The sequence below is a fragment of the Bacillus rossius genome, chromosome 3 (assembly GCF_032445375.1).
Source record: "Bacillus rossius redtenbacheri isolate Brsri chromosome 3, Brsri_v3, whole genome shotgun sequence".
Lineage (NCBI taxonomy): Eukaryota > Metazoa > Arthropoda > Insecta > Phasmatodea > Bacillidae > Bacillus > Bacillus rossius.
The window spans coordinates 100,382,031-100,405,478 of NC_086332.1; the positions used below are offsets into that span (position 1 = coordinate 100,382,031).

The following is a 23,448-nucleotide window of genomic DNA, read 5'->3' on the forward strand; positions in this document are numbered from 1 at the left end:
GAATTAAATGCATGTTATTTTACAATTAGGTACATTTCACAAGTTTCCTACGTTAAATCAAACACAATTTCTCAAATGCATTATTTTTTTCAAGTGACGTACAGAAGAAAATTATAAAAAATCCATTCCACCGTAACATACTTTTATAATCAATGGCCCTGTATTTTTTGTGGATTTTCTGTAGTTGGCTAATTTGACAGCAATTTCTACCCTGTTATACAACATAAAATTTAACAAGGAAAAAAAATACAAACATTTAAATATACGTTTTCTGACTTGGGATTTGGTTGCATAATAACTTCCTTGCTATGTCAAAAGAGAATTTTTATGTTTAAAAAATGTTTTAACAAGCTTTATCCTTCTAAAGCTCTATACATGGTGCAGCATAAATTAATGAAAGTAGATACACATAAATTAATTTCATGCTTGCTTGAAGTGCATTTTGCCTAATGTAATATTCATTTATTTAAAAAGGTTTTTTCCCTGTGACGGGATTTAAACCCAGTCAAAAAGTACATCTTGTGACTCGGAGATGCACGCTTTGCCAATTGCGTTTTCAAAGAACAAAACAAGTTACTGTGGGATTGTTAGTAATCAATATCGGAAGACCAAATTTTTAAGGTATTGTCAGAGTTTAGATTAGGTACTCATTTCTATGACTAATTAAGTGGAATAGTTGTATTCAAGAATAGTTTTGCTACTAAAATTTTTCATTTGGCACACCAATACGATTGGTGAGTTCCCCCATGTTTACGAATTGGGATAAGTATAGGTTTATGCTGTAACACGTGGGTCCACTATGTTGACGACTACGGTTCGCCGGTAGCGATGACGGGTTCTCCCGGCTGTGGTCCTCATTGTGGTATTCTCAAATAATAACGACAAGCCACCGGTGGGAATTCTACCGCCAATGAACAAACAACTCGCCCATAACAACAGTTCGTCAATTACCAAGGCTACATACAATCACTGGCCTCATGAATGAACTAGTCTAACCGCAAGCACTAGCCTCGCAACTGGGGAGCCTGCAAAATGACGCTCTGGTTGCAGAGAGCGCCCGTGGCTTGTCGTTCCTATCAGATAATGCCATGACGCGCCCCGCGACAACACTCACGCCTGCCGCCTGCTCGCAGTGTGCGCTCCAGCATACGGAGAGTCAGGCGGCAGATACCACTCAGTGAGGAGTTGGCAGACTCGGAGTGGTTCAGCGCCCACGCGGCGGCTGAGTGGTCAGTTCGCCACCAAGGCTGTACCCTGAATGTTGCCGTGAGTTGCTGGGGATTTTTCTCTGGGTTCTTCCGCTCCCACCCATCATTCATTTCTCCAATGCTCCATTCGAATCTCAGCCCGCCTCATCGTCTCTAATTTCCATGATGTCCAGCAGATGTTCGACCCTAGTTCATCATTCACTTGGCCAGCCCCTTTCCTGGGTCCAGCACATCGCCTCGCTATTCGCTTCTGTGGGACTATGTATTCTACTCTGTGATCAGAGCGTGTCAAAATAACTGCAAAGCAATCATAGGATTAAAACAGACGTATGGATGTGCGTCAAATAGTCTTTAATAACAAAAAAAGTACATATAACATGGAATCCTCGTATATCTGGTAAACTTTTCGTGACTAAACGCGTGTGTTATTGTTTGTATGAGGTGACTGCAGTGGTGGATGCAGAATCTCTTGTTAAATGTGTAACGGAGGAGAGGGATGGTATTAGGAAGCCCTAGAAAACGTAAATGCATCCAGCATGAGTGGGTTCAGCAGGGGGGAGAAGCTCGCCACTGGGCGACTGGCGGCGGGTGGCGCGGTGAGCAAGGGCGTCGTCCAGCCACGTGACCTCGTTCCCCCTGGGTGGAGGGAGGTGGGGGGCGACCGGTCCGCCCATGCACCCCGCCGCAGCGCCGTAATTGCTGTATAAGGAAGGTTGTCCGTGCGACCCGGCCTCTACGAGGTAAACACAGGTCCCCCAGCCACGTGCTCCCCCGCCCCTCCTTTACACTAGGCCCCTCTGCTTGCCCGCAACGGTCGCTTCTATTTCGAATTTGAATTGGGCGGTAAACAAGTGCGCGTGTTTTAAATAGCGGTGCCACCTGCCGCGATATTCGGCGATAGTTCATGGACTACTGATACATTTAGCGATTTTTGTTTTGTTTTACCAATAGCTGATGAAAATAACGACACGCTAATTATCCTTTTTATAGTTACGCTCATCACTGACTCACTGACTCTGTAACGCCAAAGAGATATGCATACCTTGAAGACAAGCGTATCACGAACCACAAATTTTAGCCAACTCCATAAACATTTCATTAACAAAAATTAAAAACTAAATATTTACAAAAAATATAAAAACAGCTTCTGGCAGCTTGTGAACTCCTTCTTCGTTCAGCATGGATAGAGTTCTAACACAGACCTTTGAAATCATAGAAATCATTAATGTGATAAAATTTGTGAAATTAACTAAGGTAATTAAATTGGTAACATACAAACACGATCTCTTAGCCTGTGTTCATTGGCACGTTTTTGAACTTAATGAGAATAACTTTTTGATATGCACTTGGGACTTTTATGCTGCGCCACTATCGCGAGGGAGCGGTGTGACCTTCTGGACTGGAGCGAGGCGCGCGGTAATCAAGGAATGTCCCCACGGGAGTCAAGTGCTTCCCCGCCGAGACACCGAGGCTACCGCCTGTGGACAGAGTGACTCACCGCGCGCTCCCAGGGCAAACCTCAGCGCCGACTAACATCTCCCCCTCAGTATTTTATTTTTAGCACTTCATCGAAAAACTCTTCAGCAAATAGAACGTGACGCATGGAAATAAAACTAAGCCCGGTGCTTTACCGAAGCTGCTGGGACATGGGAGTTGATGTTTGGTCTCGTGTGTGTTTATAGAGAACTTTTGCGGAGACAAGCGCGTGTTGTGAGTAGGTGTGTGTACGTGCGTAAGGATGATGCTGACGCCAAGCGTCTGATGGCATAGTGTTGGAAGAGCGCCGTGCCTCCGTGTGAACCTTCTTCCTGAATGTATGAAACCTCGTGCTGCGACGTGACAACAACCCGATTCCAAGCCGATGAGTCACCACTAACTGTACACTACCACACCGTGAGGATGTCTGGGCGTTTCCAAGAGGACTGAAAACAATTAAGATTCTGTTAATAAGCTTCTCTTAACTTGTTGAATCAGTACGACGAATGCAGTATTCTACTAAGGCTGCCTAACTATGGTCATAACTGCAATTTCAATATTACGTGCCCAGATGATTCTCAAAATTTGCAGCCTATTCTTAATCCTTGGTCGGAAGAACTTTTTCTTCACAGGTCTTAGTAATGTTTGGACGAATAACGGACGTGTGGATGTGGCACTCATGCAAAATAGGCTGAATGAAGGTGGAACCAGTAAGAAACGTTTGCTTCCATAAACTAAGTCTTTCCAAGTCTAGCAATCAGTCAAGTGAATCATTGCCAAGAGAGCCTAGCTCCTCTGGAATCGTAAAGCCCCTTTCTGATGACTTGTGACCTCACACGCAATACCATATGGCTGAATGCAACACCCTCTCCTATCCAAGGCCTCAACGAACCCAACAGATTTTCGCTTCTGTTATGAATAGTGTTATTTTTTAGTGTCTACTTCAGTTCTGTGTTGCATGTGTAAACCGAATAATGCTACGTTTTAACCATCACGTGAGTGAGTGATTTAAAAGTATTTTTAGGTAATGTTATTTTGGTAAACAATATTTAGGGATATTATTTCACAGCGGGAAAATCTGGCAGTTGGTTAAGCTTAAATTATTATTTTTTTATGCCTGCACGATTCAATTCATTTTTGGCTTGATTGGTGAAATAATCTCTTTTCGAACTTGATCGGAACAATGAGAATGGGGTTGCTGAAAGCAAGAAACTCCGTTGTAAGTCTGAAAACAACTACATGATGTTGAAAAAATTTATTTCCACTATAAGAGGGACAAGAATTACAGCGTTTTAAACTGTCTTGATATAAATATTTCAGTTTAATGTCCTCATCTCTAACAACATGTTAAGTGCATTTGGTGTTTGTAGCTTATTTTTTATCTGTCTTTCTTGAATGTAATTTTCAGCTAAACACGTCTCACACGTAAAGTCCGTACTCCAGTTCCATGCTTGGAACTGAGTCAATGGCTAACGAAATTATGAGATCGTGTGTATCGATGTTGCAAGTGATCTGCTAGTAGTGACTTGCAAAATTCCCATTATTATTTGGAGATAGGTTATAATTAAAATCATTATATATTTCGATTGAAATATCGTTGGATCTTGGGTAGACTAACTTTACCAAAGGCAAAAAATATATAAATGCATATTGGCCTATATTGTGCAAACTGTAGAGACGGAAATAAAATTCAACAATATTAATAACAAACATATAGGGAAGATGATAGCAGCGGAATAGATTGATTACACATCATAGGAAGATCCGAACGTATTAGTCAACTGGCGCAGGAGGAATCAATACACACTACTGTTGGAGCCAACTGCAGTTGGAGCCAAATGCAGTTGGAGCAATTGGAACAGTTTGAGCCAAAAGCAGTTTGAGCAATTGGAGCTGTTGGAGCCAAATGGAGCGAAATGAAGTTGGAGCAATTTGAACTATTGTAGCCAGATAGAACCGTATTCTATCGTATCTTGTCGATCGTATCAAACTGTATACTGCTATCGTATCTTATTGTAACCTGCGATCGTATCCTATCATATCCAACCGATCGTATACTACTTATCGTATCCTATCGAGTTGAATGTTCGTTTAAATGAGCGTCCTTTTCATTAAATGAGCGAAGACAAGTTAGTAGTAAAGACTGACTATTTAATGGTTTAAAACCTCTTGGTCTTGTAGTAAGTGTAAAATATTTTTCAGAGATTCTTGGTCCTATAGTTAGAGTAAAAAATTCTTAGTTAGTAGGTTTATTTGCTTAAAATAGATTACAGCGATACTGTAGGTCTGACAGTTCAGAGAATCTTGCCTTGCCTGCTTGAAATAGATCATATTGGTTTGAAAAAATATGACAAAAACATAAAATGAAGGCCTTGTGGTTGGGATACGATTGGCCTATATGGTTTACAATACACATGACTTGGTTGAAAGGAATACCAATCATCGAAAAAGGCACCATGGTTCGATAAATCTCCTTAAATACGAGTATGCTTGTCACTGATTTTTATTTGGACGTATTGCATACTTAGTATTCACAAAGAAGACCTCGTGGATTGGAGACACATGGTCTATATGTTTTTAGCTTGCATTCTGGTAATCATTAGGTGCACCGAATACGGCCGCCATGAGGGGCATTGTGATATCGAGTAACATATTTATTTCATCGGACAGTTATCCTGCATTGAATCCTTGTCTTAGTAATGAAGATTATTACAATCGACGAAAGGTAATGGGAAAAAGAATTTTAAAAAAAGAATTTAAGTTTAAATTACTCTTAGCACTGATAAAGGATCGATATTAGGATGGAAATCAACCGAATCAATTAATATATTAATAAAATTTATTATGATTTTAGAATATTACCATTTATTAGGTTAATAATTACAGCTTTCTAGATGACCACTAATATGCCAATAGCGGCTTACTGGTGTCTGTTGGATGGAGAATTCATGCCAGTTTGGGGACTTTTAACCATATTTTATTAATTAAATATTTTAAGGCTAAAGTTACTTTTTTTTGCATAGGCCAAGGACTAAACCAAGCACTAAATTCTATCGAATCAACCATTTTATTAAAGAGTAATTTTTTTGACGATTTTTGGAATTTTTCTAAATTTTTATGTTAATAATTACAGATTTTCAAAATGGCGGTCAAGATTGCCGATAAGATGGTGGTCTGGTAATAAATACTAACTCTCTAGTGGGTAAAAAATTAACCAAGATGGTGGGTGCATTATCCAGCAGGCAAAAACAAAATGGCGGATCTAAGATGGCATCCTCACATCATAATTTCGGAAAAAAAATATATTTATTGATATAGGCCTAAGTCAGGTGGTTTACTGGGAATTATTATAAATTGTCTCTTTAATTTTACAAATACATTCCCCGGGAATCGAATTGAGGACTCCAAGGGCCAAGACGTAAGGGCGTTTTTCATTTAAGAATTTTAATGATTAAAAACAATTCATTAATATTTTACTAGATAACTCTTGGCTGGAAGGAACTCATTATCACCAAGGTCCATGAAATAAGTGTGTTTGTTATTAAAATTTTATTAAAATTGTAATAAAATATTTTAAAATAATATTTAATATCTTTATACATAAATTGCATGTTTGCACTCGTCGGAGATTGACCATATGTCCGCGTTTGATCAGGTGATTGAATACTGGAAATAAACAATTTTTTAATACTTTTTTGGAAATTTTTTGGATCATTTTGGTCAAAATTTAAAGATTTTCAACTTATTGATCAATATCATATCTGATGGGGCTTCTGAGGAAAATTTCCCCTCTCTAAGGAAAATTTCCCTCAGGATTTTGTGAGGAAAAATGGGAAAGTTTCCCTCAAAACGGGATTTTTCCCTTCGAAATAAGGAAATTTTGTGACTGTTTGAGGATTTTTGAGTATTTTCTGAGAATTTTTATGGATTATTTCCCTTAAAAATCGGAGATGGTGGCCTGTTTGACCCGATCCCTAATTACCATCCTTAATCCTGTGCGCAGATGAACTATTCCCTACTACTTAAATGAAAGATATTTACATAAAACTTGATAAAATATCACTTGCGTAAGGGAAATCGCTTCTATGGGTTCCCAGCTGGATTCTGTGATGAGTGGCAAGGGTAGGGCAGGTACTAATCATGCCGGCAGGAATACATCAATGTGTCACTGATAGCATCGAGGAGTAGCCGCCGACTTCTGCTCTCGGGATATTGAAAGCACACATGCATCAACACAGCTGCTCTTCTAAACTCGGCTAAGAACTATTCATCACACCAGCAATTCCACTTTAAAGATGGTAAGTTTTACAATCTTTAGTGAGTCGTTCTTCTATGGGTACGTGAGAAACTTTTTAAACTGGCTACAGTTTATTATTATTGGCCGATCGCGATCGGTGCAAAACGCATAATGTTAGTTTGTTGTAATCAAACGTTAAAAAATTTACAATCAGTTAATGATACAAAAGCAGTTGCAATTATTTTAAGTAGGAAAATTCGGTTTAAATAAAAGGTACACTTGTAATTAATTTTGTAACATAAATTATAGACAGTGTAGAGGAATAATTAATTTAAAATGTTCATTAGTGATGCCAAATACTTTACGCGAACAGAAATAACTATCCGATTCATGAAATAATTTTGGACATACGCATTGCAAGGACTATTCAAAGAACGAATAATGATCAGTAACACTTATAAAATTTTTTAGCCTACATACAGAGTTTAAGTCTAAATTTATATTTTTTGTAATTGTTAAATTTCCATGTTATTAGTTTCGCAAACGTTTCTCTTGCCACGATTTTGTAACGATATGCGCACTTTCCCATACATTTATGGTATTATATTATACTAGCCAATAACCCATGGCTTCGCTAACGCAATTTCAGGGTATTGCTGATATATTAACATTGAAAGGAAAGTATGTTATTAATTCCACAGATATTTAGTAATGATATATACATAAAAAAACTGTCAAGTGCATAAATTAATTCATAACAAAATTATATTTTTTAACTGGTTAATAGTAAGACTTTATATATATTTATAGCCCTATATGAAGTACCCATCTGATTTTATAACATGATGTTGCCCGCTACTAGATTTGCGTGGAATTCAAGATTGGACCAAGAGGGAAGTGAGTCAAGAGAGGAAATTAACTATAGGTATAAAAAACATGAGATTCATTTTTAATGCATTTTGCGCTTCATTGACATGGTAGAGTGCCGGAGTTTATATTGTTTGTTACTCTTAATTTAATGCAATGGATTTATGTAAAACCATTATATTATTTATTTTCCGTCAGTATGTATAAGATTTGGGCAATCTATACTCTTGAAAAGCCAACATAGCGCTGACCAAGCGAGAAGCAAGAAGTGCCAAAATAAATTCCTGCAACTTTGATGTTTGGCACTGGGACTGATTGTCATTGCAAATGCTAACTTTAGTAGCAATTATAGCCTCTTATATTGCAATGAAAAATTATTGGGAATTGTTGGAACGGGGGTAATTAACACGCTCTTTCCTTTAGCTACTCCGGCGAGAATATGTTTCTCCTCAGCTCTGTAATACACAGCCTGGTACCGTTGCACAATCTCGGTGCATGAGGTTACGCATCAGGAAAACCGCCAACCTTCAGCACCAGTTTATGAGAGGGCTTTTTAACCCACTAGGGATGACATGACGGACGCACCAAACTATAGCACGTTTCAAATTCAAGGCAACGCCATCTATTGAGGAAATTCAAAACTAAACTGTTGGTTCGGTAGCCATCGCGAGTTCCACTAAGCGGATGGGTCTCGCCAAGAATAAGGATAAGAAGTTGCCATAGCTTACTATATGACCGTGTGGTGGACAGAAATATTTTTTTTTGTATTGCACATGTTTTGCCATTTTGGCATGAAGAAGTTATAATAGAATTACGCTCCAGATCCCAGAAGTATCATGGAATTTTCCGGGATAGAAGTAGCCTATGGCACTCTCAAATCCCAACAATATCTCTATATAAAAAATCATGTCGATCCGTTGCTCCGTTGCTGCGTGAAAGAAGAACAAACACACCTTCGCATTTATAATATTAGTAGCGATGTGAGCTCGATGGTGTTCATGTGTAAATACAAGCGTAGCATAAAGTGTTTCCTCCTGTAACTTTGCAGCGTTGCGTTTCCGGACATATGTTCCTGGACAAAAATAGCTTTTTTTTTGGCATTCGCTACACCTATGAAATTTCTGCCCCACAATTACCGAACACTCTGTGTATTGCTTACTCTGAGTATACCACAATGTTCCACGGGCTGCCGCGCTCTCGACGGGCGTGAAGCATGACGCAGCAGGCCTCCCTCCCTCCCTCCCTCCTCCTTGCTCTGATTGTTACACAGCCGGCTCCTCCTGGCCTCCCCCCCCCCCCCCCGTGGCCCTTTGTCCCGGTCGACACGCGTTACCGGCGATTTGTCTTCGATCCGGCGGCCTGCACAAATTGGGGTCGCGACTCCGAGCCACGGAACAGAACCGCTAGAACTCGTCGCCCGTCACAAACATTTACCATCCGTGAAGGCGACTACCAAACACTGTATGTGCAGGATCACCCCGCCTAATGGCCAATGTACTAGTACTGACATCTCGCCGAGTACTGACTTGGCGCAGTCGTGCGGCTTGCATTGAGCGTTCAAAGACAATATTCTCAACGAACTTTGCGCAAAAGTTTGTAATCGTATTGCTTGAGAATGTTCAAACAAGAAAATATCTTTATAATTGTGCTGACCACGTCCAAATATGTAACGTGGTGCCACAGTTTTCTTACTTAACCAATTGAATAATTAAAATTTTTTTTATTTCTAAGTAATATTATATTACAATAGCTGGAATGATTTTGCATGTTAATAGATATCTATAATTACACTAAAAGTTTAGTATTATTTGTCATAAAATATAAAAAACCAATACATTTTTATGGCTCTCTGAAACAAAGAACATCTCATCCATGTGAATTAAGAACCTGAAAAATAGTTACACACTTTCACTACGAGTATTTACATGAAATAATCTTTGAGAGAACATAAACATTGAACGTTAACTGATTTTCCTAGAGAACTACGAACGCATCATGATTCCATTAGTCATTACACTATGAAAACAATGCAGATAATCATCACTTAATTAGCTAATCCAAGGCCAATGTTTACATTAGGCGTGGCCAAGCCAGCTCAGATGCTAACGGTTCGTTCCTATTGTTCCAAAGAGTAACCGTGCAAGAAACTGAAAGTCAAAATTAGATCACTAAAGCATATAATAACTACTATTAGTTGAACCCAAGACACGTATAAAACATTTAAAAATACTTTTTTTTTCTAGAATCTTACGCATAATTTTTAGCTTGTGGAATCAAATTTCTTTGAAATATTTGCAATACAAAATCAAAATGTATTAAAAAACAGATCGTATTCAGGTTAATTGGCTTTTCGAGTATGGTCTTTTAAACTTATCTTTATTTTGTAACAAAATAAGTACTAGTTTATAAATGTATTTCCTAGCCTTGGATGCGGAGAAACTGTCGGCCATCTTGGATTGTAACATCACTGCGGTAATCTTATATGACTTGTCCTTCGACCTTGACCCCGGCCACCATCTTGGATCCACCATATTGACCCGCCATCTTGGTATCCGACACTTAGAACTATGATAGCACAACCGTCATTTTGTTTTCCGCCATCTTAGATTCTAGAACCTACCGCCATTTTTAATTATGACGTCATCGTTACGATTCGTATTACGGCTATCTTGAAAAACAATAATTTTTATAAAGAAATAGGGAAAAATTATGAATTATTAAAAAAATTATAAAGAAAATTTTTAATAAAAAGTTACTTCAATTTGTTTTCCCGCATTTCGGATGATTATGTAGCCGTTACAATATTCGTTATAGCCACCATCTTAAAAATTCGTAAATTTCATCAGAAAAATAAAAAAAAATAATTTAAATTTATAAAGCCATTTAATTAATCAAATTTTAATAAAAAAAAGTATATACGAACATGGAGTCGTCGATTCGTGTGCTCCTAATTATTCTTGTCAATATTATGATGGTTTTCTCCGTGTGCTTGCGATCATTCCTGTGGTTTCTCCAAGTGCTTCTGGTTATTTCTGAGAAACCGATCTCTCCATGAAGGAGTTTTACTCTTAATGAGACATTTTATTTTATTCAAGGTTACATTTAATTAGTGAATTTATGCTACTAAATCAACACTTGCAATATTTTTATCAGGTGTAATTAAAAAAAATATCGTTATTCAGTCAAATAATAATATGCCCTCAGAAATCTGAGAAACACTAACTGGAAGAACAAGAACTTGGAGTCTAGCGAAGCCGTCCCTATATTGCGTTCGTTAGTGAGAATCCTGCATCCCGCATGAAATAATATTTACCTGCAAGCAACACGTGGTGTCATCTGTTGTTGAAAAGCAGAACTACTTACAACATACAACAAGTACCTTTGCATGAGATAACTTAACTCTCGCTGAAGAAATATTTAAAAAATTATATTTAAGTAATGGCTCCAATTGGAAAACTGTCAGTTTGTATCTAACATTAGTCACAGTAACTAATATGAATCCTGAGTCGGTGACTGTCGCTGTATCGAAAGGACACAGGCGTAAGTTTTGCAGCAAAGAATTTATCTTTAGAAAGAATGGAAGACAACACGAGAAGAATGACTGTGTTAAAAATCCACTATGCAATATGATTTTGATTTGGCATTTTATTTTCTCGAACCTGTCATTTTTTGATAGTTTTAATCAAATTATATTTTATTGTATCAAACTAGAATTTAACTCTGGACACATATCGACCGAATCAATCATTATTTCAAGTGATTTTTCAAAATAATTTTTTGGTATTTCCAGATTTTCTATCTTCAAATTTACAGAATTTCAAGATGGCTACCAAGACGACTGACAATATAGCGGACTCCACGGTGATAAATACAACTGAACTATATCGGGAAAAAAATTAAACTATTATGGTGACAGCTCCCTCTAGCAGACCTAAATGAGATGGCGACTTCCACCAAGCATCAACATATTGTAGGACCCAAGATTGCTGTTATGAAGTCATACTGGCTGGTATGATGCTTTGGCATTAGTGGTGAGAGGTCAGTCTGCCAGTGGCTTCCGTGGAAGATGTATCCGTCACCATTTTTATAGGTTTACCTCGCTGGATTTGAACCTAGGACTCCATTACGCAAGAAATGATTTTTTAAAATTTAATCAAATTATTTTTTTATTAATTTAAAAAAAAATCCGTTAATATCGGACGGTTACGGATTTTCAAGTAGGCGGCCATAATGAAATTTGCATTGTTAGAGAGTGGGAGTTCTATTTAAAGATGGTGGTGTAACGTAATCAAGATTTTTTATTAATATTTTGTTTAATTTGTAATCAAGAATTTAAAAAAAAAATTATTTATAAATTACACGTTTACTCTCACCGGGAATCTAACCGAGGACCGAAATCGATTAAGTAACTAAACATTTGAAATAAACAATTTTTTAATTTTTGTTTAATATTTAGAATTTTTGGTCGAAAATTGCAATGTTGGCGGCTGAGGTCAAAATCCTGACGGCTTGCATTTGGTGTTTAAGAGGCTTATGTACTGCTTGTCGAAACTTGGAATACACCTACCTTTTCTCAATCATTTTTAAATTATACTACTAAAGATACAGCATTGCTTATTTTTTCCTCACGAGAAAGAAGTTGGTTCGCTGTATCTACCGATTAGAATTTTATGTGCCACTATGTCAAATAACTTTAAAAAATTGTTCAAAAGAAGGTATTTGGTGCCTCTTTTCTTGTTTCCTTAACATAAATATTTGATTATTACATCCCTAGGACTAAAGTACTAATTTTTCTGACTAAAATGATACCATAAAAGTTGATGGTCACAGCATTGGAATTCCGTGTAATTGTTTGTGAAAAGTGGATATTTTCGCGCGACCAGAGCCTGGCTCCTGCTGCCTGCCTCGAGCGACGGTTGAAACACGCCGAGCCCACGCAGGAGTCCGTGCGGAGAGGGGATGGCCCTTCCTGAAGGCGCAGGAGGGGAAGTTGTTGGACGATAACGCGCGCTTATCTGCGCGAGGTTCCAAACTCACGTCCTGGTAATTTAATATAGCCGTTGTCATTCAGAGCGCCAGTAGAAGCTGTTGGGTCGATTTATTCTGTTAATATTTCCTTCCCGGGATTTGTAAATTTATTTGCCTTTAGCGTGCGGTAAAACGTGTTGTGGTAAAACGTCACAAAAATGGAAGAGAAACGAGACAAGAGAATTGGCAAGTCGGGACATTTATGGTTAAGTGCTCGACGAAAGAAAAGGAAAGCAACGGCGGCGATCGCATACCAGCAAGAAAGGTAAGCAAATCTTTATCTGACATTTTTACTGGACACAAAAATGTCACACATGCATACAGTTGTAATTTCAAGAAGTGTCTTGAACGTATATATAATATTGTGACATATTTCTTAGGAAAAAGAAAAGACTTCAAGAACACTCGAAAATTCCAGAGGAGAATACTTCGACAGTAATCAATAAGGGAAACGAGGAATGGTCGGCACCTTCTACAAGTCGTAGTGAAAGCGGAATTCTCAATTTGATAACTGGAACAAAGTAAGTTAAAATTCTCTTAAACTAATTATGCACTACGTTACATGTCTTCCGTGTTTATTTAATTTGCATAGCATTTTCACCAGCATTTACCTTTACTGAACGCCTAACTTTATCGACACCACTTGGCCGGTGTTACTAAACGTGTTTATAAAGGTTTAGGCTCAGCTTGTACCTAGACCTTATCTGTATTCCTAAACCTTATACTGCTAGCGAAAATCTCAGATAAGTTGTAGCCAGATCTTTGTTTTTAGAGCTCCGATGTTGGTGATTTATCCTTGTTTTAAACAGTGCAGGTTATAAATCGCTTGCCTGCCGAAAACTGCATTTAACAACAAAGATTTCATTAAAATTTTATAATACGCTGGCTTTAGTACAACATTTTTGAACTCTATTGATATGTGTTTCAGTAGCGTAGATGGTAGAGCGTTCGCTTGACGATACGTATCTACAGTTTCGCGCCGCGGCTAAACCGAAATAGTTTTTTTATTTAACTGTTTACGCAGAACATTACTGACAGAACGAAAATTATTTCAGTTTCCAGAAATATCGTTCCTAGACATAACGTGATTGAAAGCCGTTTAGATCTCGTAGCAATCGAACTGAACTTAGGTTTTCTATGTTTATTCTTACGCGTTTAAAAAAAAATATGAATGGTATTTAACAACATGATGTCAGAGTAGTCAGATCACTCGGCTCCTACCAAGGTGATCCGGGTTCGATTCCCAGTGCGTTCATAGTCCTTATGTTTCGCATGCGGTAAACATGGCGGACGTTGCCGATGGACGGCGTATTTTCTAGGGGATTTCCCATTTACCCCACCCTTCTTATTCCGTCGCTCTTCATTGTAGGGCTTTATTTCATGTCATGTTTATTGCTGTTTATTCCTTTGAGTGCTGCTTGGCTGAAAGAAAAAATAAGCCAATTAGATATAATGTAGGCATTAGCATTAAAATATTTGGGAAAGTAACAACTTTTTTCTGAATTGCAATGTCGCCTATTTGAGTTTTCTGGGTTATTGAAAACTTCAATATTTGACATAGGCCTACGTCTCAAAAGCTTTAATTTTTACAATGAGGATTCTGCGTTGTGTAAATTGTGAATAACAAATTCAGTGACGAAGACTGATATGAGTAATACAGGAAAGCACAACTGTGTGAACATGTGTAGCTAAGCAGCAATAAAAGGAACTTAATATTGTTGTATCTTTGTTGGTTTATAAATTGCTTTGCTAAGCCTGGCTTACAACCATAACAATTATGTAATTTCCTACTTTCTACTGTTTTATTAATTTTTTTTTTCAGAATCTTGCAGTACGAAGAGAATCATCATAACAGTCAAGATGTAGATCTGCAGGAAGTACTTTCTGAAAAGCCCGTGACACAAACAATAGTTCGAGACAAGTATGTATAGGCCTAATACCTAGGAAAATTTTGCTAGTCGTTAAATTAATATCGACACGGCACAATGCTTTAGAAGAGATATAGTAGTTTTATTTCCGCGTAAAGGTAAATTCCGTTTTCCGAAATGTAATGAAGTTTAACATTAATAAATAATAGTTGAAGAAACTACAACAACACGCTTTATTAGAAAAACGAACTAAAAAATGAAACAAAAATATACAATACATCTAGAATAAAACTAGTGATAAAAAAATTAGCATCAAAAGCGAGGGGTGCTTTGTATGGTTTCTTCTTGGAGACTTTACTTTAACCAATATCTGTTTATTATGAAATTTATTAATATAGAGCACCCCACACATGAAATGGTGAAATATTTATTTTTTGGTTCAGCACTCTAGTTTTATTTTATGTGTTGAAAATTATTTTTCATTTTTTTAGTTCAGTATTCTAATAAAGCGTGTTTGAGATTTTTTTTAACTATAATTTACTTTTAATTTTTTTGTTCAATTGATAGTCATTAACCAGTATCCCGTTATTTTATTTATTGATATCCTTGTGATCCTGGCAATTATACTGGGACAAATTTACTAACTGATTGTCTTGTCATCAGTCCGTAATAAGTAGGCATATGTAAAGTTCGAGGCGATCTGATGTTTTGAAGTAGGAGAAAATCATGTCCAAAGATTCCGTTACATAGATACAGGTCAAGCTAATATAAATGATTAAGTTTATTTCTTTATCTACATGAATTAACAACGGTAATCGGAACATAGGATGCATTTAAACTGGGATAACATTCTGACATGAACGTTTTCTGAACTAATATGCAGGGGACTTGTCATGCTTAAAGAAAAATAACTGACAAATATTGAGTCAAAAATGGTTGAGAGCATCCTGAAAATTGAGGAAATTTAACCTTCATTATTTGTCGGTAGTAACTAATTGTAACTATTTCTGCAACAAACGAAGATCTAAAAGAAACCAGACGTCAGGGTGGTACAAAAGTATGTTTACTATGACTCTGTTAAGTTAGCTATTGGTTTCCCTTTTGCTATGTCTTCCAGAAGACCTTTATTTTTCGACGTACTCTTATTATATTGCTGAATGTTTATATTAAAGATGTTTTCTTTTACGTGAATATAACTGAAACTCAAGTAGCAAATACCCAACTTAGTTTGTTTAGGCTTTCTTTTGTTATGAACATGAAGAATAATTGTTGTTAAACTTTATTAATAAAATTTGTAGTCGCCCCCATAACCAGACAGTTGTAAAGCAGATAGGTTAGACCTAATTTAAATACGAAAAAATAAATTGAAACTGTAGGCCTATATACTTTTAAGAACTGCTATAATGCGGATTTCATATGTGACACATACATTACGTTTTCACCAGTTGAATTAAACTACACGTATTGCTTTAAATTTTTTAACTAGTTTATAAATTGTAGTGAAACACGCAAGCATGATACGTTACATAATTTAAATATATGTAAAGTCACCTAATATTACGTAACTGAAAGAAGTTACTTTCATATTTCCATTTTCCCGATATGATTCATATGCATTACTTTTTTAACAGAACAGCGTATGCTTTTTCAAATATTCTAATGTTTTATTTTGGACAGTTAGTTTAATTTTTTATTTTTATTTACAGCCTGAATTCCAAATCATATACTTGTCTACAGCCAGTTTCGATACTACACGAGTCTGGATGCACATTCTGGGAAAGACATGAAGATGTTGCGGAATTACAATGCCCAGCTAGTGTCCCAACATGTGGTGTCTCCGAAGCACCTCAGAATACACAAGAGGTACGTTTTCTCCATTTAATTAATACAGAAAAGAATGTACATATTCTGCATTATGATCTAGTACAGAATTCACGAGTGAAGTAGAGGCAATGGAATACGATATTGGACTGAAGATTTGAAAAATTTCCAGCCTTGTGCCAGACTTAAAAGTGCAAGTTGAATGTGAAAATTTTCCCCCATGAGTTGAGTTGCAATTAGTGTGTGTGTGTGAGTGTATATGTATGTACAGGCAAATTCAGAATAAACGTAACATTTTGGAAGAACCTTTGAAAAAAATTACTAGTCACTTGAGCACGAGTCTCGACAATAACAATGGTTTGCAAAACTGCTAGTGAGGTTGGCAAGTAATAACGCAAAATAATTATATTTATTGTATTATTTAAATACTGTAATCTTGAAATAAAGCCAAATGAAATAGTTATACTGTAGTTGTATTCCAGGTACTTTAAAACGTATCTTTATGAAAGAATTTCAGTTATTTCTCAGTGTTTACTTTTAGTCAGTTCATGTCGTAATAAAGTTACACGTCCGCTGAGCGCTACCGATAGATGCATTTTACATCGCCAGCCATTGTTCATGTTAACATGTGGCGGAAAGATACAAGCTGGGTAAAAATAGAATTTAAGGAGGCCTTTCAAAATGTTACGATTATTCTGAATGGCCTTTATGTATTTATGTATATGTGTGTGTGTGAGTTGCTTCTGTTGTTTTCGCGAATCGGCCGCTTAGAGCATAGGACCAAGTGACTGCCAGGCGTATCCTGCAGTGTAAGTGACATGGCATCACAGAATGTGTATTTTATGTATACATATTTATATAACATACTTAATATATAATATTATATATATTATAAATATATTATATATGTATAACATATTTAATTGTTCATGTCAAAAAACTAAGTATCTGCAGCTTTCAGACAGTACAAAGAAAATACATTTATCTTGTACCCTTATGCAAAAGTAAAATGTGCTGAAATGTGACAGCAATAATTTATATGAAGTTCTGTCATGGTTGACATAAAAAGTAAATGTTTTACACAGTCGCTAACAAGCCACGGAACCATGTCAAATTAAAATTTCCACTACTAGAATAATGAAGACAGTGTTAAAATGTGCCAAAACTTAAACAACTCTAACAACATGTAGCATGCAGGGCTCAGCATCCTTTAAATACACGTATTTGCAAGATGAAACAGGAAGAAATAAGTACTTTTAATTTAATGTTGATCCGTAATACATTTCAGTAGTTTCATTATAACGATACCTAAGATTGAAAATTTCTCAAATTTTAAAAAGACTAATATCTTAATTATAAATAATATTTATAGCTCCGAAAACGTCTCGTGCAGAGATTTAAGAACGTTTACTTATTATAAAATTCTGATTTATGTCGTTTCAAAATTTTAATAGCATGCAGTCATGGGTAATGCTGAACTGATGAGTATAAAACTATAAATTTTCCTTTCTAACAGATTTTGTAGTTTTAAGCCTTTATTTATATGAAAAGCGTTATAAATGTTTTAGTTGAAAACAAAGCACCTTACTGACTTGGTCTACATACATGAACGTTCAGTAATAAAATATCTACTCTGAAAAAAAGTCGCCTTAGAAATTTTTCTGAGACAGATATAATTATGTACAGTTATTTTCATTAAAAATGAAGAAGTTTAATGTTGGTTTACTAGTTTTCATAAGATTAAAAATATAGATTTTTTTACCTTGTTAATGTAATGATAATCATGGCGGGAGTTGTGCACTAACCACAACACCTCGTATGAGCAGTCCGACACACAATGCACTTGACCATTATTACTGCCAACAGTAGTATTTTGTCTGAAGTAAATTCCATACTTATGTACCATTAGTGAGAAAAATGAAATACAATAGATTTAATTTCGTTCAGTTTTTTTCTTATATGTTATATTACATTATATTAGCGTGATACAATCATAAATAGTTTTTTAGATATGTACGGTTTAAAATAATGAAACAATTAAGTAAACCTTATGTAACAAAAATAACATTTTAAGGGTAATTTGTATTAGCATGCAGCAACAAAATTTTATACATGTTTGTTAAATTTTGCTCTCGTATACGTAAATTTTCCCGAACTTACCCCTAATTCTAAATTGAATGTATGAAAAAAATTAATTTCCCATCAAAGTTTAGAACAGTTAAATTACAAATCCGTGAATATACACTTGTTTAGTAATTACTACATCTACTTATATGTTCATGATATTTCACTGACATCCATTTGAGGGTTTTCCCATACAGTGCTGTCAATTAACATTTTTTAGTTCCATATGAAAAATTTTGCTACTTTTCTACTTTGCATTTGTCAAGAGTATTCATGTATATGTTTTAGAGAAATGTAATTTGAATGGGGGTGCGGACGTTTCTTAAATATTTTTTTGTTCTGTTATTTGCAGTTCTCTGGTATGTCGGCGTGCCATGTAGAGCAGTGCGGGGGTTTGCATAGCAGTTCAGAAGATCTTGAAAAGGAGACGCCTGTATCCACAGTGATCATTACCAACAAAGCACATGTCAACAATGATAATGAAAAATCACTCGAAGGAAATCGTATAGTGGACATTTCATTTATCTTAAGGAAGATGACCGAACTTGGAAACCACAATCCTGCTTTTGGGTGTTCGTTGAATAACTTAAAATGCGTAAATGAAATTCGTCATGGTCTTTGGTCTGTTATCGTTTTAGAATGCAACATGTGTAACGGAAAATTTTCTATTCAGACTCAAGATCCTGATACTTCATCATCACATATGGACATAAATTCTAGAGCTGTTTCTGGAATTATGAGTGTGGGAGGTGGCTTTTCGCATCTGCAAGAAATATGTGCTAGCATAGGAATGCCGAGCATGTCTTCGAAAACATACTCAGTAATACACGATAAGATTTGCGATGGCTGGGAAAAGGCAGCCATAAAAGAAATGCAGGATGCAGCAAAGGAAGAAGCAGAGCTAGCAGTAGAAAGAGGCGATGTGGATGAAAATGGTACTCCCCTTTTAACTGTTGCAGTTGATGGTTGTTGGTCGAAGAGATCCTACAGAACCCATTATAATGCACCCTCTGGAGTAGCAGCAATAGTGGGATTCTACACGAAAAAGGTTTTGTTCATGTCAGTACGGAACAAGTTTTGTTACGTATGTGCACGAAGTACAAGTGGAGAGGACATTCCCAAGCATGCCTGCTACAAAAATTGGTCGGGAAGCTCCACTAGTATGGAAGCAAATATTATACTAGAAGGATTTCAACAGAGTGAGGCGCTCTACAATGTGAAGTACAGTAAAATGATTGCTGATGGTGACAGTAGCTGTTATAAGAAGATATTGGAGGCACGACCATATGCAAATCTAACTGTTGAAAAAATAGAGTGCCGAAATCATCTTCTACGAAATTATTGTACCAAACTGAGGAACTTGTCAGAACAGCACAGGATTGGTTCTTCATCGCAAAGGAAATTATTACTTCAAAAAATTTTGAAACTACGAAGGGCAGTGACCGAAGCTGTGAAACATCGTAAGTCGGAAGAAATGTCACTCCGTGAAAAAATAGCTCTCCTTCAAGCCGACATTTTGAATGGACCAAGCCATGTCTTTGGTGATCATAGTAAGTGTTGTCAGTATTTTTGTTCGGGTCCTAAGGAAGGTGAGAAAAATATTGTGCCTGAACTGAAAATGAGTGAGTTGTACGAACACATTATGAAAGCTGTTAAGTATTTAGCATATAATTCAAGGAGCTTAATTCATGATGTCGATAGCAATGTTGTCGAACAGTTCAACTCGATAATAGCCAAAATTGTTGGAGGCAAGAGAATCAACTATGCGCTAAAGAGATCTTATCAGGGAAGATGCTCCGCTGCAGTTGTTTCTCACAACACCAAAAAGCCACATTACGTACTACACAAAACATTGTGTGACGGTTTCAGCCCAAACAAGTTTGTCAAGAAATTGGAGCTGTCTCGGTCAAGGAAAAGAGAAGAAACAGGTTTCAAAGGAAAGCGTGTGAAACACGCTATCATTATGAAAAGAAGCAAATCTGAAAACCCCTCAGGTTTAGGAGATGCTAACTATGGTCCGAACTGTGAACGGCCAGATATGACCCCCGATCTTTTTCAAGTAGAAAAAGAAAATCTACTGAAGTCACTGGAAAAAACTGTTGAAGAACGCAGAGAAATTGAGAGGGGAACACTTCTTCAAGCAGGTAGTGGTGAATGGCTGGAACGGAGGCGCAAAATGCTGACAGCTTCCAAATTTGGACGAATTTGTCGCCGACGTGCTACTACAAGTTGCAAAGCCTTGGTTAAAAACATCATATACTCATCGAGTATTTCAAGTGTTCCAGCTATTGCATATGGAAAAAAGAACGAATCGATTGCTCTTGAGCAGCTTGAAAGGCAAGAGAATTTAGTAATCCAACAATGTGGCCTTTTCATAGATGAACAACTTCCATTCCTTGGAGCAACTCCAGATGGCTTGATTGGGGAGCATGGCCTTGTAGAAATCAAATGCCCGTCGTCTGCAGCAGGTATCGATGTAGATAAAGCCGTTTCAGATGGTAAATTAGGTTATCTGATGTGCAACGACCAAAACAAAGTTACACGCTTGAAAACAAATCATGACTATTATTATCAAGTACAGGGACAGCTACACATCACAAACAGAAAATTTGCTCTTTTCGCCATTTGGACATCAAAAGATATTCCCATTAAAGTTGTTACTGTACAAAAAGATGATCAATTTTGGAAAGAAAAAATGGAGAAACAGTTGACCAGGTTCTATTTTGACTGCATGGTTCCAGAACTGGTAGACCCTCGTTATACCAGAAACATGGAAATCAGAGATCCAGAGTATATTAGGCATATTCCATGCAAAAAGAAAGGAAAAGTGTCTGCCTCGAAGAACTCAAAAGACATAATAATGCAATGAATTTTATAGTTTCCTGTTTCCTGTACTTCCCTTTCATGCTCAGATTTATCTGAAACGATCATGAGTGAGCTGATGGATAAATCATTTGTTATTTGTGTGTATAAGAACATATGGTCATGCTATGAAAAATTTGTCATGTATTTTAATTATTACCGTATTTTGTAATTCATATGTAATAGCCAGTAGTCTTTTTATAACATTTCTTGCATACATTTAATAGTCTTCTTGTTCTTGTTACTAGGGGGGCCGCGGTGGTGTAGGGGTCAGACATCTTGCCTAACACCTATGCGATCTGGGTTAGATCCTCGGCGGATCCGGTCCGGCATTTTCACATGCGGGAAACGTGGTATACGTTGCCGTTGGCCGGCGGGTTTTCTCGGTGTACTCCCGTTTCCCCCGCATTTTCGCATTCTGTCACTTCTCAATTGTAGAGCATCACTTCATGTCATCCTTCAGGGCTCGCGGATATCTACGGGAGCACACTAAGAAATTCTCTGCTCCTGGGTCTGATACCCTGCCCTCGGGTACCCTCCCCATACGCCATTTATTTATTATGCATTCTTGTTACTATAATTAATTAGCAATAATCTAACTTTGTTTGTTGGAAAAAATTGCTAAACATCTGCTTATGGATTTGTACTTACCAGTGAATAAGTGCTGTGATTCACAATGTTATTTCTTTGAAATTGTCTCCCATATGTGTTATTATTTATATGGTATGCTCTTGTAGGCTGTGCTGATCTATATACATTTCATTCTCAAGACAGTTATCCATTACACGAAAAGCATGGAGAGAGCACAGATACTGTACAGAGCGATTTTCACAAAGCCGAGAGACCAAAATATAATTTTGCCTGTTTGGTTCTCATTGCAAACAAATGCTTGTTTGTTGCTTTTTATGTATTAGTATTGTTACGATCGCGCTTGGCTGCAGTGCTTGGCATCGCCGTGCTCGTTCGGCCTGTCTGCGCCCCCCTTCCACCCGCATCCTCTCCCTGGTATCTCGTGTCATACTGTCTCGCAACATCCTGACCGTCGCAGCGCGCACCTGCCTCAGATCGAGTTACTTAAAAGAGGCCGCACTGCGGAATAAAAGGACTTAGACATGTTTATCGGCGCGTTTTGTGGGAACCCGATGCTTGTTGAGTTTATCGGCGTTCTTTGAGCAGCCGCCGCGTCCTTCGAGGACTCACGACGCGTTTCTGGGCATTTCGACGGCGAAGGTCGCGCGATATCTCGGAGACATGCCCGATTGTTCTGGACGGGAACCCAAGGGCTATATAAGGAGGTTGGGCCGACCTAGGAGTTCAGTAGGAGTTCAGTGGGGAGTTCTCCCGCGGCGGAGTTAACGGGCGATAGTGCCGCGGGTGCGGCAGAGTGGCGAAGTCCTTGGACGAAGGTTCCAGGGCAGGAAGTAAGTGAGTCTGAGTCGGAGACTGAGTGAGTTCTCCCGCGACGGAGATCCGGGCGATAGTACCGCGGGTGCGGCAGAGTGGCGAAGTCCTTGGACGAAGGTTCCAGGGCAGGGAGTGAGTGAGTTGTGGAGTCGGGAGTTTTCCCGCGGCGGAGTTTCTGGGTGATAGAGTCGCGGGCGCGGCGGAGTCCCGAACGAAGTTGCGAGCGAGGAGTCGAGTGGGATCTCGGTGAAGAAGAAGTGAGTCTCGGCGGCGGCGGAGTGTGGTGGCGGAGTCCTGCGGCGGAGACCCACGAGGGGTGCTGCGGTGAGAGTTGCGCCAGAGGTGCGGCCCAGCGAGGTGTGTGTAACGAGTGACTGGGGAATAGACATTTCTTTAAGTGTAGTTAATTATTTGCCATCTTAGAAGATTAATTGTAAGTGACAAGTAGTGGTAATAAATAAAACTGTGTGTGTAATAAAAATCTATAATTTGGGCTATCCTTTACGAACCCAAGCGGGAAATCGTAACAGTATTTTGATATAAAAGAAACATA

General features: G+C 37.6%; 1 protein-coding gene and 1 long non-coding RNA gene across 2 annotated transcripts in view; both read left to right on the top strand.

Annotated features, from left to right (window-relative positions):
* The window catches only part of LOC134531351 (uncharacterized), a 98,788-nt gene that overhangs the window by 42,968 nt on the left and 32,372 nt on the right, over positions 1 to 23,448 (top strand). The gene's annotated exons all lie outside the window — the stretch shown is intronic.
* LOC134531079 (uncharacterized) lies at positions 12,502 to 16,678 on the top strand. The gene is made up of 4 exons (XR_010074926.1): positions 12,502 to 13,081; positions 13,197 to 13,337; positions 14,639 to 14,737; positions 16,391 to 16,678. It is a non-coding gene; the product is annotated as an uncharacterized LOC134531079 (long non-coding RNA).